The sequence below is a fragment of the Sinohyriopsis cumingii genome, chromosome 8 (genome assembly GCF_028554795.1).
Source record: "Sinohyriopsis cumingii isolate HCF-2022 chromosome 8, ASM2855479v2, whole genome shotgun sequence".
Lineage (NCBI taxonomy): Eukaryota > Metazoa > Mollusca > Bivalvia > Unionida > Unionidae > Sinohyriopsis > Sinohyriopsis cumingii.
The window spans coordinates 75,643,343-75,656,849 of record NC_142968.1 but is presented as its reverse complement, the minus strand read 5'-3'; the positions used below and the strand labels follow the sequence as shown (position 1 = coordinate 75,656,849).

General features: G+C 36.0%; 2 non-coding genes across 2 annotated transcripts; both read left to right on the top strand.

Moving 5' to 3' along the window:
- Positions 1-5,011: 5,011 nt before the first annotated feature.
- Positions 5,012-5,309, top strand: LOC149793861 (signal recognition particle RNA). Its single transcript, XR_016423125.1, has one exon.
- A 6,820-nt stretch (positions 5,310-12,129) lies between these two features.
- On the top strand, positions 12,130-12,427 carry LOC149793860 (signal recognition particle RNA). The gene has a single exon (XR_016423124.1).
- The last annotated feature ends 1,080 nt before the right edge of the window (positions 12,428-13,507 follow it).

Sequence of the window (13,507 nt, the reverse complement as noted above, 5' to 3'; positions counted from 1 at the left end):
CGAGGATCCTTAGGGGTTGAGACCCGGGCCATATCGTCTTCTTTGCCCTCCCACCCTGATTGGGCCCGCCTACGAGTCTTCGTCTGTGAGCAAAACATCCATTGTTTTATATTGCAAATCTATGGATACGTTGCATACTCTAAGTTTCTTATTGATTTCTATATGGTCATTTGACTAAGACCGTATAGAAATTGTGATTTACTTGTGATCCGTCACAGATAGACACTTTCGTTTAGGAAATCAAACTTTGTTGGAAAGCGGGAACATATACACAGACAGACAGACAGACAGACAGACACTCATGCACAGAGCAGCATTACTCCATTGTGATTGTAGGCAAGTGTGGCCTGTATTGTATGCGTCAGTGACTATGCTTAAGTTGTGTGTTTGATTCGAGTTACTTTGGCATGCATTATTGGTCACAAGCAGGTGCGCATCCAGGAAGACCGTGCGGGCGTGGGGGAGGGGAGTGGGATGAACATGTAGGCAAGGGAAGTTTTGGAATGGAATCCCTGTAGCACCTGCATTTTGAAAGTTTCCAGAGTATAATTTTAAGGATCTAAATCGCCGTTGCATTTGGTATGCATTTGGCAAACGATATGGTACCCAGGAGTCGCCTAATAAATATATAGTAAACAAAACCGACCAAAATTGTCATTTCTAATTTTGAATTTTGAGTGTGACCATCGTGAGTAACGATATATGTCATCGCGCACGAACTCCTGCCACAAATTAATGTTTGGAACAGGCACACCCTCATTCGTCCTACCTACTCTACTGTATTGATTCCTTTCCCCCTCTCTGTCTCTGTCTCTGTTTCTTTGTCCTGATTCTTTTAATGGCTAATCTTTAATATTTTGAATCATCTTATGTCTGAAGGTTGATCGTGTGTAGAAAGGTGATACTATAATATTAGTTTTTCTTCATTAATAAAAGTCTAATATAGATTTTAAATTCTACCGAATGTGAATACAAGTTCGAAACTGATACGGAAAATGTGACATGGGAAACAACTCTTACAATTAGTGTAATTTTACTGGTAGAGTTATTTTTTTTATGTTCTGGCACGTTGTTTCCCTTTATCGATTAACATAGTTAAGATCCACTTGTTTGATATTGGGGCCTCATGCAGGCCTTACGGTACTAATTCCGTTCCCATAGTGAAGCTATGCAAACACCATGATATTAAAAGTTCTAGAACTTTAAATTTCTCAGCTGGTCTGCCTATCTGTCTATACATATATTCACCCACCTAGTGGCCAGTAGGTCTGCCTGTCTAGCTATACAAGTATCCACCCACCTATAGGCCAGTTGGTCTGTTTATAGAAATATCCATCCACATACAGGCCAGTTGGTCAGACTATCAGCTTCTTTGTCTGATGACCTCCCAACATCCGACCAGTCTTTCTGCTCACCTGTATTTGTGCATGTTTTTCATCCATTGTTGAATATTGTACGTGAAAATCAAACACAAGAACATCGTAAATAAAATGAAATAGTCCTACAAAGTGATCCCATTACGATGATGTAATTACGGCGTAAACATTATGCATGTCCCACCGGAACATATCACATTTGACATGGCAGTATTGACAAATTTATACATGTCCACGCGTGAACGATACTATACAGCATGTATTCTGCATTTTAGTGTCCACTGTAGCATAGTTTGATAAGATTTCTTCTCTATTCAAGATGTGTTGTATTGTATTTATTATACCCATTCAAAAGTCAATAAATGATTAAATAAATATTATATTATTTTAGATACACAGTAGAGTTGACATTTTACGACTTTTAAATTGGGACTTGAAGCTTTGTCTGATACGTAAGTATCGAGATAAACTTGATGAAAAGACGACATTGACCTTGTTCGTTGTGTTTAAAGCATTGGACAGATGCTATGGTGCCAAGGAGACGCCAAATGAAAAATATAAAGAAAAGCCACGGAAATTGTCAGTTTTAATAGCAAATCTATCATAAATTAGCATAAAGTGTCAATGTGCACGAGTGTCTAATAGCACGCTAAACACCTGGCAAATTACCGTTGCGAAATTTTCTGTGTTCCTAGTATCCGAACATAATTTCTGTAATTTTCACATATGAAACTGATGATGCGCAGAAGAAACTATTTAAATAACAACAGAACAATGGAGCTGATAAATATAGATTTAGAGCATAATTTGTACCGATTTTGACGTATTTGAAAATTAACTTATCTCTTGGTTTTGAAGTTTTGCATTCGAACGTGTATCACAAAATGGCAGGGGTAAGGGCTCGCTGGCGATGCTGATAGGAATACGAGTGATACATACAGTGAAAATACAAAAAGATACAGTAAGGAAAAATGAAAGGATAAACCGACTATAACCATAAATTTTTCGATTGACAGTCTTCATTTCAAGGAGGTCCATGGTTGGTTGCCTTGCTTTGCCATTGTTTTCCTTTGCTGCCATTTCCTCGGTATGGCATAACCGATAATGTGGTTAAAATGCCGTTGTAAACCAACCAATATTTCTGCTTGGTAATAGGCAACGATCAAACCTGTAATCTCCAACAAGTAACCAGACCCGTCCATGCTGAGATTCTTAATATCAGCCACGGGCGGCTTCTGGATGCTTTGGAAGACATCGAAGGTAAAATGTATGGGTAGCTCTTTGAGACATTAAGGGGCACTGTACGACTTTTGTGAGCATGTGTACAACTTCAGGTGACTACGATCTTTTTGGGTTCGACACTTGGCTGGCTCTGTACGACTTCTGACTGGCTCGTTATGAAGTTGCGGAGAAGCACACCAAATTATATTTCTTTTTAAAATGTAAATCTTTATGTACCCTTTTTATATTCATCTATCAAATGTACTTTGGATTTCATATATTTGAACACCAAATAGGAGAACGAATGCAGAAGCAAATACATAACAAAGAAATGTATTCGCCGTATGTTACAAGTAAGAATGCTATTATTAGTATTGATGCTGTAGAATATAGGAAACAAATATTCAAGTTGTCAGTCAGAGCAAATTTCAATTGCAGAGCACACAAATACACCCACTCACACCCCCCCACACACCCACACTCCCCCCACACAAACACACACACACACAAACATGCACACACATGCACACGTGCGATTATCGGATGATATATCCATATCAATGTTATGTCATGTTCTAAACGTTAGACGATGTTGCATAGAGTCACAATGGCTAAGAAGATTAAAGATTTGCTCTATCAATATGGCCCTGGATATGTGCGGATGACATACGATGTTGGTTATGGAAAAGAAGTTGTTTTGGAGTTCACACAAATGATTAGAGAGACTGCATTTCATTGTTGGTCGGAACGTATTACTAATTCCTCAGAATGTTATTACTGTGCTCAGTATAAATCCCTACTACAATATGAGTAATACCTCTCATGTAATATACTTTTCAATTTAAGAAAACGTTTATTGCAACTAAGATGTTCCAGGCATAAACGAATGATTGAAACAGGAAGAAGGAAATACAAATTGATAGTGCATTGAGATTTTGTGAACTGTGCATTAGAAGAAATATTTATTTAATAAGTGATGAATTTCAATTTCTTTGCGTTTGCCCAGAATATGATATTATTAGAAGACGATCTCTAAAAAATGTATATTATGTATAACCAAGCGTTACAAAATTTGTGTGGCTTTTGGTTAAGATTGATGTAGTGACGCTGTATAATTTATCAGATTACCGGTACAGATCATTTGCTAGGAGAGAGGGCTCTTTATGTCCATCCGAATAAATGATGTGAATATATTACTATTCCGACCTAAGTGTAGTAATAAGTGTAGAAATAAATCAAGAATTTATATTTCCACATGCATTAAAGAAAATGCGGCGTTCCAGTTGTGTATATAAAACATAATTTTGTATTACGGGCCGGGGGCCTATATTTTTGAAATAAAGTGATTTGATTTGATACTGTTGAGTTTCAAATGAAAATAGGAAAAGCATAACTTATAAATTCCTTTCCAACAGTGAACTGTTGCAGGCAAATTGAACCTATCGAATAGGCAAATACTAGGATTTTGGCTTTCTACATTTTCTTCTAGATTTGATCAAAATGGCAAAGATAATACCAGTGAAAATATCTCTCTTTTTCAGCTTAGTTTAAGCTCTAGTTTAAGTTTCCAAGTATTAAAATGAGGAAATAAAACTTGAAATCTGTGAATACATAACAGTGTTTATCCTGTGTAAATAATAATTAGTATTTATGCAGTTTTGAAGGACAAGAAGGTACATACATGTCAAATGCTATTAAAGAATATTGCATACACATTGAAAAGTGATATATGAAACCCGTAATTTTATATGCAAAATCAAAATTAATATTTTCCTTTTCATTTCTGTAGAATTTTTTAATAATTAAATATCCGAAATATATATCGTAGCACTGTCAGAGAGAGAGAGAGAGAGAGAGAGAGAGAGAGAGAGAGAGAGAGAGAGAGAGAGAGGGAGAATTCGGAGATTTTAATATTGAAAATTAATGATTGTTTAGAACCGTTCAATAGGTGTAAATTTGGACAAATTGGTCGATGCGCTGCCTCACTGACAGATTGCAATGATATAACATCCTATGTGTGTAAATTTGTCCTGTCAGCATAATAATGTCAACAAATTCAATCGGTAACTCGTGTAATACTTCTAGTATTTGGCCACATCTTATTATTCATAAATGAAGGTGATTGGGTACGACCTGTGACAAGAGTAGCAAATCTGAGAACAGATAGTGGTTTTTGTTTGACGACAAGTTGCCTCCCTTAATGGAACATTATGAGTGCGCTCCCTTCGTCAACGAGTGACGCATACTTCCGCCTTGTCAAATAAGACAGTATAATTTTCCAGGACATTTCGATATTTGTTGTAAATTTTGAGAGTTTCTTCTAAAGCTTGAATTTTGTATCAGTTTCATAAAAGTATCATCCAGATTCCACTACATTTTAGAGTTATATATGCTAAGGTTGCAAATTGTTTTCGGCTGGGAGTTGTGGCGTGCTCCTGTAATCCAGCTACTTGGAGGCCGGGGTCGTTGGACGGTTTGAGGGCGGGGGCTCTGCTCCTCGGTGCTCTATGTCGATCGGGTGTCCGCGCTAAGCTCGGCATCAATATGGGTCCCTCGGGGGAGCCTAGGGGGTCCAGGTTGTCTAAGGAGGGACGTACTGGCCCAGGGTGGAAACACAGCAGGCAAAAGTCCCCGTGTCGAGCAGTAGTGGGATCGCGCCTGTGAATAGGCATCGTTGGGTAGCCCGTCCAATATAGTCGGACACGATTCTTTTTCATTTTATTTATTTTGCTATAAAATTATTCATTTTCTTTCCATCTATAGCCATTGAGGTAATTTCTTTTACTTTCTTTTACATACTCGTTCTGATTATAACCCAGTTAATGATATTGTCTTTTATTTTTAGAATTAACTGTACGTAAAGATACATTATAATCATACATAATTTTTATTTTCACGATTCTTTTCTCTTCTATACTATTCGGTTTTTCTCTAAAACTTTGTAACCGCTAGTCACATCTTAAAGAGTCGGTATGTGTTCTACCAATAATAATAATAATAATAATAATAATAATTGTCATTATCATTATTATTATTGATCATTATTCCATTGAATAGTTGGTATTATGAAATTAATTTCCAAATGAAATATATGATGTAATTAATTAATAAATTTTAACAGGAAAACATTTGTGAATCTTTCAGAGTACAATATTTCATGATGAATATCAAAATTACAGTCTGCATATGCTCTTAAAAGTTTTAATGTTTTTAATATTTTTCTTATTCTTTTTAAAATTTGATTCTATGTATAATTTGTACCCTCGCAGGTCAAGGAAATAGAGACTCTAGTTATGAAAATCATTATGAAGATAATGAAATGATACTGGCGATTGCCATTTCTGAAATACGTACGTATGTTCTTTCTTATAAGATGAGTCTAAGTGCAAGTAACAGATCCTGATGTTCCATCATATAATGCGCTGGCAGATCAATATCTATGTTGTTTGTTCTATTGATCACTCCTGACAAACTGCATGGAACCAGATCTGAGGGCGCATTATGCATACATTCTACAGAAACTGATTTGGTGAAATTCAGTAACAGCTGGGACATTCATGAAGGTATTATTGATGAATTATTTTTGTTATGAAACACTGCAAGCTTTACTGTGCAGAACATAATGTATTATTATGTCAGCTATATGAGGGAATATATTCAGTTTTGGCGGATATCTTTGAGGGAGTAATGCACTTGACAAAAATAAGAGAAAACCTATTTTAAAAGTTATTCCCTTTATTTGGACAAGTATATATATATATTGAATGTATTACACGACAACCCCGCCCCCTTTCTCTCTCTCATCATTTCTCTCCAATGGAAATTTGCCTTTCTAGGATGTTTTTTTCTGCTGTTGTTATTTTGTTAAAAAGGACATGAAATTGATATTAGTAATCCAAACATAGTTCAATTTATTTGAATATGTCACTGTATTAAATTTTCTGTTGCCGTAGGTAGTTTGTGGGATGGTATCTTGACCCATGACTACCCATGTACAGTGTTTATTAAATAGGAGAAAAATAATACACTTAGTATTGTAATAATAGTATACCAGAAAAATTCATGGAGTTAATTGAAAACAACATAGATGATCTTATTTCCGTGAGATTTGCATAACAGAATGATACTCTAGTCAGTTCTTTTGTACCACCATCACATATTGGTTAAGATATTTGTTTTGTTCAGTTTCTCTAGTACTTCTCGCTGCATCTTGTATATCTTTTGTGTATGGATGCATGCCAAGTGCAAAGAAAGTTTATTCACAAAGTCACAGATTTATAAAGAATGTATGTTTTCGTAACGTTACGTTTACGAAGTGTGAAATCAGCACCTATCAGCAGCCCCTTCAGAGGTTGTGAGAGGCTCGGGACACGTTAAAATTGTGAGGTCCCAAGGCCCTGTTAATATTGCAGTTTGTAAATGATTCGAATGTACAAATAAGCCCATATAATTTACTATATACAGAATTAAAAGACAACTAAGTACACATTGAAGTATATTTAATATTATACTAATATATATAAAAAGCGAGGATCCTTAGGGGTTGAGACCCGGGCCATATCGTCTTCTTTGCCCTCCCACCCTGACTGGGCCCGCCTACGAGTCTTCGTCTGTGAGCAAAACATCCATTGTTTTATATTGCAAATCTATGGATACGTTGCATACTCTAAGTTTCTTATTGATTTCTATATGGTCATTTGACTAAGACCGTATAGAAATTGTGATTTACTTGTGATCCGTCACAGATAGACACTTTCGTTTAGGAAATCAAACTTTGTTGGAAAGCGGGAACATATACACAGACAGACAGACAGACAGACAGACACTCATGCACAGAGCAGCATTACTCCATTGTGATTGTAGGCAAGTGTGGCCTGTATTGTATGCGTCAGTGACTATGCTTAAGTTGTGTGTTTGATTCGAGTTACTTTGGCATGCATTATTGGTCACAAGCAGGTGCGCATCCAGGAAGACCGTGCGGGCGTGGGGGAGGGGAGTGGGATGAACATGTAGGCAAGGGAAGTTTTGGAATGGAATCCCTGTAGCACCTGCATTTTGAAAGTTTCCAGAGTATAATTTTAAGGATCTAAATCGCCGTTGCATTTGGTATGCATTTGGCAAACGATATGGTACCCAGGAGTCGCCTAATAAATATATAGTAAACAAAACCGACCAAAATTGTCATTTCTAATTTTGAATTTTGAGTGTGACCATCGTGAGTAACGATATATGTCATCGCGCACGAACTCCTGCCACAAATTAATGTTTGGAACAGGCACACCCTCATTCGTCCTACCTACTCTACTGTGTTGATTCCTTTCCCCCTCTCTGTCTCTGTCTCTGTTTCTTTGTCATGATTCTTTTAATGGCTAATCTTTAATATTTTGAATCATCTTATGTCTGAAGGTTGATCGTGTGTAGAAAGGTGATACTATAATATTAGTTTTTCTTCATTAATAAAAGTCTAATATAGATTTTAAATTCTACCGAATGTGAATACAAGTTCGAAACTGATACGGAAAATGTGACATGGGAAACAACTCTTACAATTAGTGTAATTTTACTGGTAGAGTTATTTTTTTTATGTTCTGGCACGTTGTTTCCCTTTATCGATTAACATAGTTAAGATCCACTTGTTTGATATTGGGGCCTCATGCAGGCCTTACGGTACTAATTCCGTTCCCATAGTGAAGCTATGCAAACACCATGATATTAAAAGTTCTAGAACTTTAAATTTCTCAGCTGGCCTGCCTATCTGTCTATACATATATTCACCCACCTAATGGCCAGTAGGTCTGCCTGTCTAGCTATACAAGTATCCACCCACCTATAGGCCAGTTGGTCTGTTTATAGAAATATCCATCCACATACAGGCCAGTTGGTCAGACTATCAGCTTCTTTGTCTGATGACCTCCCAACATCCGACCAGTCTTTCTGCCCACCTGTATTTGTGCATGTTTTTCATCCATTGTTGAACATTGTACGTGAAAATCAAACACAAGAACATCGTAAATAAAATGAAATAGTCCTACAAAGTGATCCCATTACGATGATGTAATTACGGCGTAAACATTATGCATGTCCCACCGGAACATATCACATTTGACATGGCAGTATTGACAAATTTATACATGTCCACGCGTGAACGATACTATACAGCATGTATTCTGCATTTTAGTGTCCACTGTAGCATAGTTTGATAAGATTTCTTCTCTATTCAAGATGTGTTGTATTGTATTTATTATACCCATTCAAAAGTCAATAAATGATTAAATAAATATTATATTATTTTAGATACACAGTAGAGTTGACATTTTACGACTTTTAAATTGGGACTTGAAGCTTTGTCTGATACGTAAGTATCGAGATAAACTTGATGAAAAGACGACATTGACCTTGTTCGTTGTGTTTAAAGCATTGGACAGATGCTATGGTGCCAAGGAGACGCCAAATGAAAAATATAAAGAAAAGCCACGGAAATTGTCAGTTTTAATAGCAAATCTATCATAAATTAGCATAAAGTGTCAATGTGCACGAGTGTCTAATAGCACGCTAAACACCTGGCAAATTACCGTTGCGAAATTTTCTGTGTTCCTAGTATCCGAACATAATTTCTGTAATTTTCACATATGAAACTGATGATGCGCAGAAGAAACTATTTAAATAACAACAGAACAACGGAGCTGATAAATATAGATTTAGAGCATAATTTGTACCGATTTTGACGTATTTGAAAATTAACTTATCTCTTGGTTTTGAAGTTTTGCATTCGAACGTGTATCACAAAATGGCAGGGGTAAGGGCTCGCTGGCGATGCTGATAGGAATACGAGTGATACATACAGTGAAAATACAAAAAGATACAGTAAGGAAAAATGAAAGGATAAACCGACTATAACCATAAATTTTTCGATTGACAGTCTTCATTTCAAGGAGGTCCATGGTTGGTTGCCTTGCTTTGCCATTGTTTTCCTTTGCTGCCATTTCCTCGGTATGGCATAACCGATAATGTGGTTAAAATGCCGTTGTAAACCAACCAATATTTCTGCTTGGTAATAGGCAACGATCAAACCTGTAATCTCCAACAAGTAACCAGACCCGTCCATGCTGAGATTCTTAATATCAGCCACGGGCGGCTTCTGGATGCTTTGGAAGACATCGAAAGTAAAATGTATGGGTAGCTCTTTGAGACATTAAGGGGCACTGTACGACTTTTGTGAGCATGTGTACAACTTCAGGTGACTACGATCTTTTTGGGTTCGACACTTGGCTGGCTCTGTACGACTTCTGACTGGCTCGTTATGAAGTTGCGGAGAAGCACACCAAATTATATTTCTTTTTAAAATGTAAATCTTTATGTACCCTTTTTATATTCATCTATCAAATGTACTTTGGATTTCATATATTTGAACACCAAATAGGAGAACGAATGCAGAAGCAAATACATAACAAAGAAATGTATTCGCCGTATGTTACAAGTAAGAATGCTATTATTAGTATTGATGCTGTAGAATATAGGAAACAAATATTCAAGTTGTCAGTCAGAGCAAATTTCAATTGCAGAGCACACAAATACACCCACTCACACCCCCCCACACACCCACACTCCCCCCACACAAACACACACACACACAAACATGCACACACATGCACACGTGCGATTATCGGATGATATATCCATATCAATGTTATGTCATGTTCTAAACGTTAGACGATGTTGCATAGAGTCACAATGGCTAAGAAGATTAAAGATTTGCTCTATCAATATGGCCCTGGATATGTGCGGATGACATACGATGTTGGTTATGGAAAAGAAGTTGTTTTGGAGTTCACACAAATGATTAGAGAGACTGCATTTCATTGTTGGTCGGAACGTATTACTAATTCCTCAGAATGTTATTACTGTGCTCAGTATAAATCCCTACTACAATATGAGTAATACCTCTCATGTAATATACTTTTCAATTTAAGAAAACGTTTATTGCAACTAAGATGTTCCAGGCATAAACGAATGATTGAAACAGGAAGAAGGAAATACAAATTGATAGTGCATTGAGATTTTGTGAACTGTGCATTAGAAGAAATATTTATTTAATAAGTGATGAATTTCAATTTCTTTGCGTTTGCCCAGAATATGATATTATTAGAAGACGATCTCTAAAAAATGTATATTATGTATAACCAAGCGTTACAAAATTTGTGTGGCTTTTGGTTAAGATTGATGTAGTGACGCTGTATAATTTATCAGATTACCGGTACAGATCATTTGCTAGGAGAGAGGGCTCTTTATGTCCATCCGAATAAATGATGTGAATATATTACTATTCCGACCTAAGTGTAGTAATAAGTGTAGAAATAAATCAAGAATTTATATTTCCACATGCATTAAAGAAAATGCGGCGTTCCAGTTGTGTATATAAAACATAATTTTGTATTACGGGCCGGGGGCCTATATTTTTGAAATAAAGTGATTTGATTTGATACTGTTGAGTTTCAAATGAAAATAGGAAAAGCATAACTTATAAATTCCTTTCCAACAGTGAACTGTTGCAGGCAAATTGAACCTATCGAATAGGCAAATACTAGGATTTTGGCTTTCTACATTTTCTTCTAGATTTGATCAAAATGGCAAAGATAATACCAGTGAAAATATCTCTCTTTTTCAGCTTAGTTTAAGCTCTAGTTTAAGTTTCCAAATATTAAAATGAGGAAATAAAACTTGAAATCTGTGAATACATAACAGTGTTTATCCTGTGTAAATAATAATTAGTATTTATGCAGTTTTGAAGGACAAGAAGGTACATACATGTCAAATGCTATTAAAGAATATTGCATACACATTGAAAAGTGATATATGAAACCCGTAATTTTATATGCAAAATCAAAATTAATATTTTCCTTTTCATTTCTGTAGAATTTTTTAATAATTAAATATCCGAAATATATATCGTAGCACTGTCAGAGAGAGAGAGAGAGAGAGAGAGAGAGAGAGAGAGAGAGAGAGAGAGAGGGAGAATTCGGAGATTTTAATATTGAAAATTAATGATTGTTTAGAACCGTTCAATAGGTGTAAATTTGGACAAATTGGTCGATGCGCTGCCTCACTGACAGATTGCAATGATATAACATCCTATGTGTGTAAATTTGTCCTGTCAGCATAATAATGTCAACAAATTCAATCGGTAACTCGTGTAATACTTCTAGTATTTGGCCACATCTTATTATTCATAAATGAAGGTGATTGGGTACGACCTGTGACAAGAGTAGCAAATCTGAGAACAGATAGTGGTTTTTGTTTGACGACAAGTTGCCTCCCTTAATGGAACATTATGAGTGCGCTCCCTTCGTCAACGAGTGACGCATACTTCCGCCTTGTCAAATAAGACAGTATAATTTTCCAGGACATTTCGATATTTGTTGTAAATTTTGAGAGTTTCTTCTAAAGCTTGAATTTTGTATCAGTTTCATAAAAGTATCATCCAGATTCCACTACATTTTAGAGTTATATATGCTAAGGTTGCAAATTGTTTTCGGCTGGGAGTTGTGGCGTGCTCCTGTAATCCAGCTACTTGGAGGCCGGGGTCGTTGGACGGTTTGAGGGCGGGGGCTCTGCTCCTCGGTGCTCTATGTCGATCGGGTGTCCGCGCTAAGCTCGGCATCAATATGGGTCCCTCGGGGGAGCCTAGGGGGTCCAGGTTGTCTAAGGAGGGACGTACTGGCCCAGGGTGGAAACACAGCAGGCAAAAGTCCCCGTGTCGAGCAGTAGTGGGATCGCGCCTGTGAATAGGCATCGTTGGGTAGCCCGTCCAATATAGTCGGACACGATTCTTTTTCATTTTATTTATTTTGCTATAAAATTATTCATTTTCTTTCCATCTATAGCCATTGAGGTAATTTCTTTTACTTTCTTTTACATACTCGTTCTGATTATAACCCAGTTAATGATATTGTCTTTTATTTTTAGAATTAACTGTACGTAAAGATACATTATAATCATACATAATTTTTATTTTCACGATTCTTTTCTCTTCTATACTATTCGGTTTTTCTCTAAAACTTTGTAACCGCTAGTCACATCTTAAAGAGTCGGTATGTGTTCTACCAATAATAATAATAATAATAATAATAATAATTGTCATTATCATTATTATTATTGATCATTATTCCATTGAATAGTTGGTATTATGAAATTAATTTCCAAATGAAATATATGATGTAATTAATTAATAAATTTTAACAGGAAAACATTTGTGAATCTTTCAGAGTACAATATTTCATGATGAATATCAAAATTACAGTCTGCATATGCTCTTAAAAGTTTTAATGTTTTTAATATTTTTCTTATTCTTTTTAAAATTTGATTCTATGTATAATTTGTACCCTCGCAGGTCAAGGAAATAGAGACTCTAGTTATGAAAATCATTATGAAGATAATGAAATGATACTGGCGATTGCCATTTCTGAAATACGTACGTATGTTCTTTCTTATAAGATGAGTCTAAGTGCAAGTAACAGATCCTGATGTTCCATCATATAATGCGCTGGCAGATCAATATCTATGTTGTTTGTTCTATTGATCACTCCTGACAAACTGCATGGAACCAGATCTGAGGGCGCATTATGCATACATTCTACAGAAACTGATTTGGTGAAATTCAGTAACAGCTGGGACATTCATGAAGGTATTATTGATGAATTATTTTTGTTATGAAACACTGCAAGCTTTACTGTGCAGAACATAATGTATTATTATGTCAGCTATATGAGGGAATATATTCAGTTTTGGCGGATATCTTTGAGGGAGTAATGCACTTGACAAAAATAAGAGAAAACCTATTTTAAAAGTTATTCCCTTTATTTGGACAAGTATATATATATATTGAATGTATTACACGACAACCCCGCCCCCTT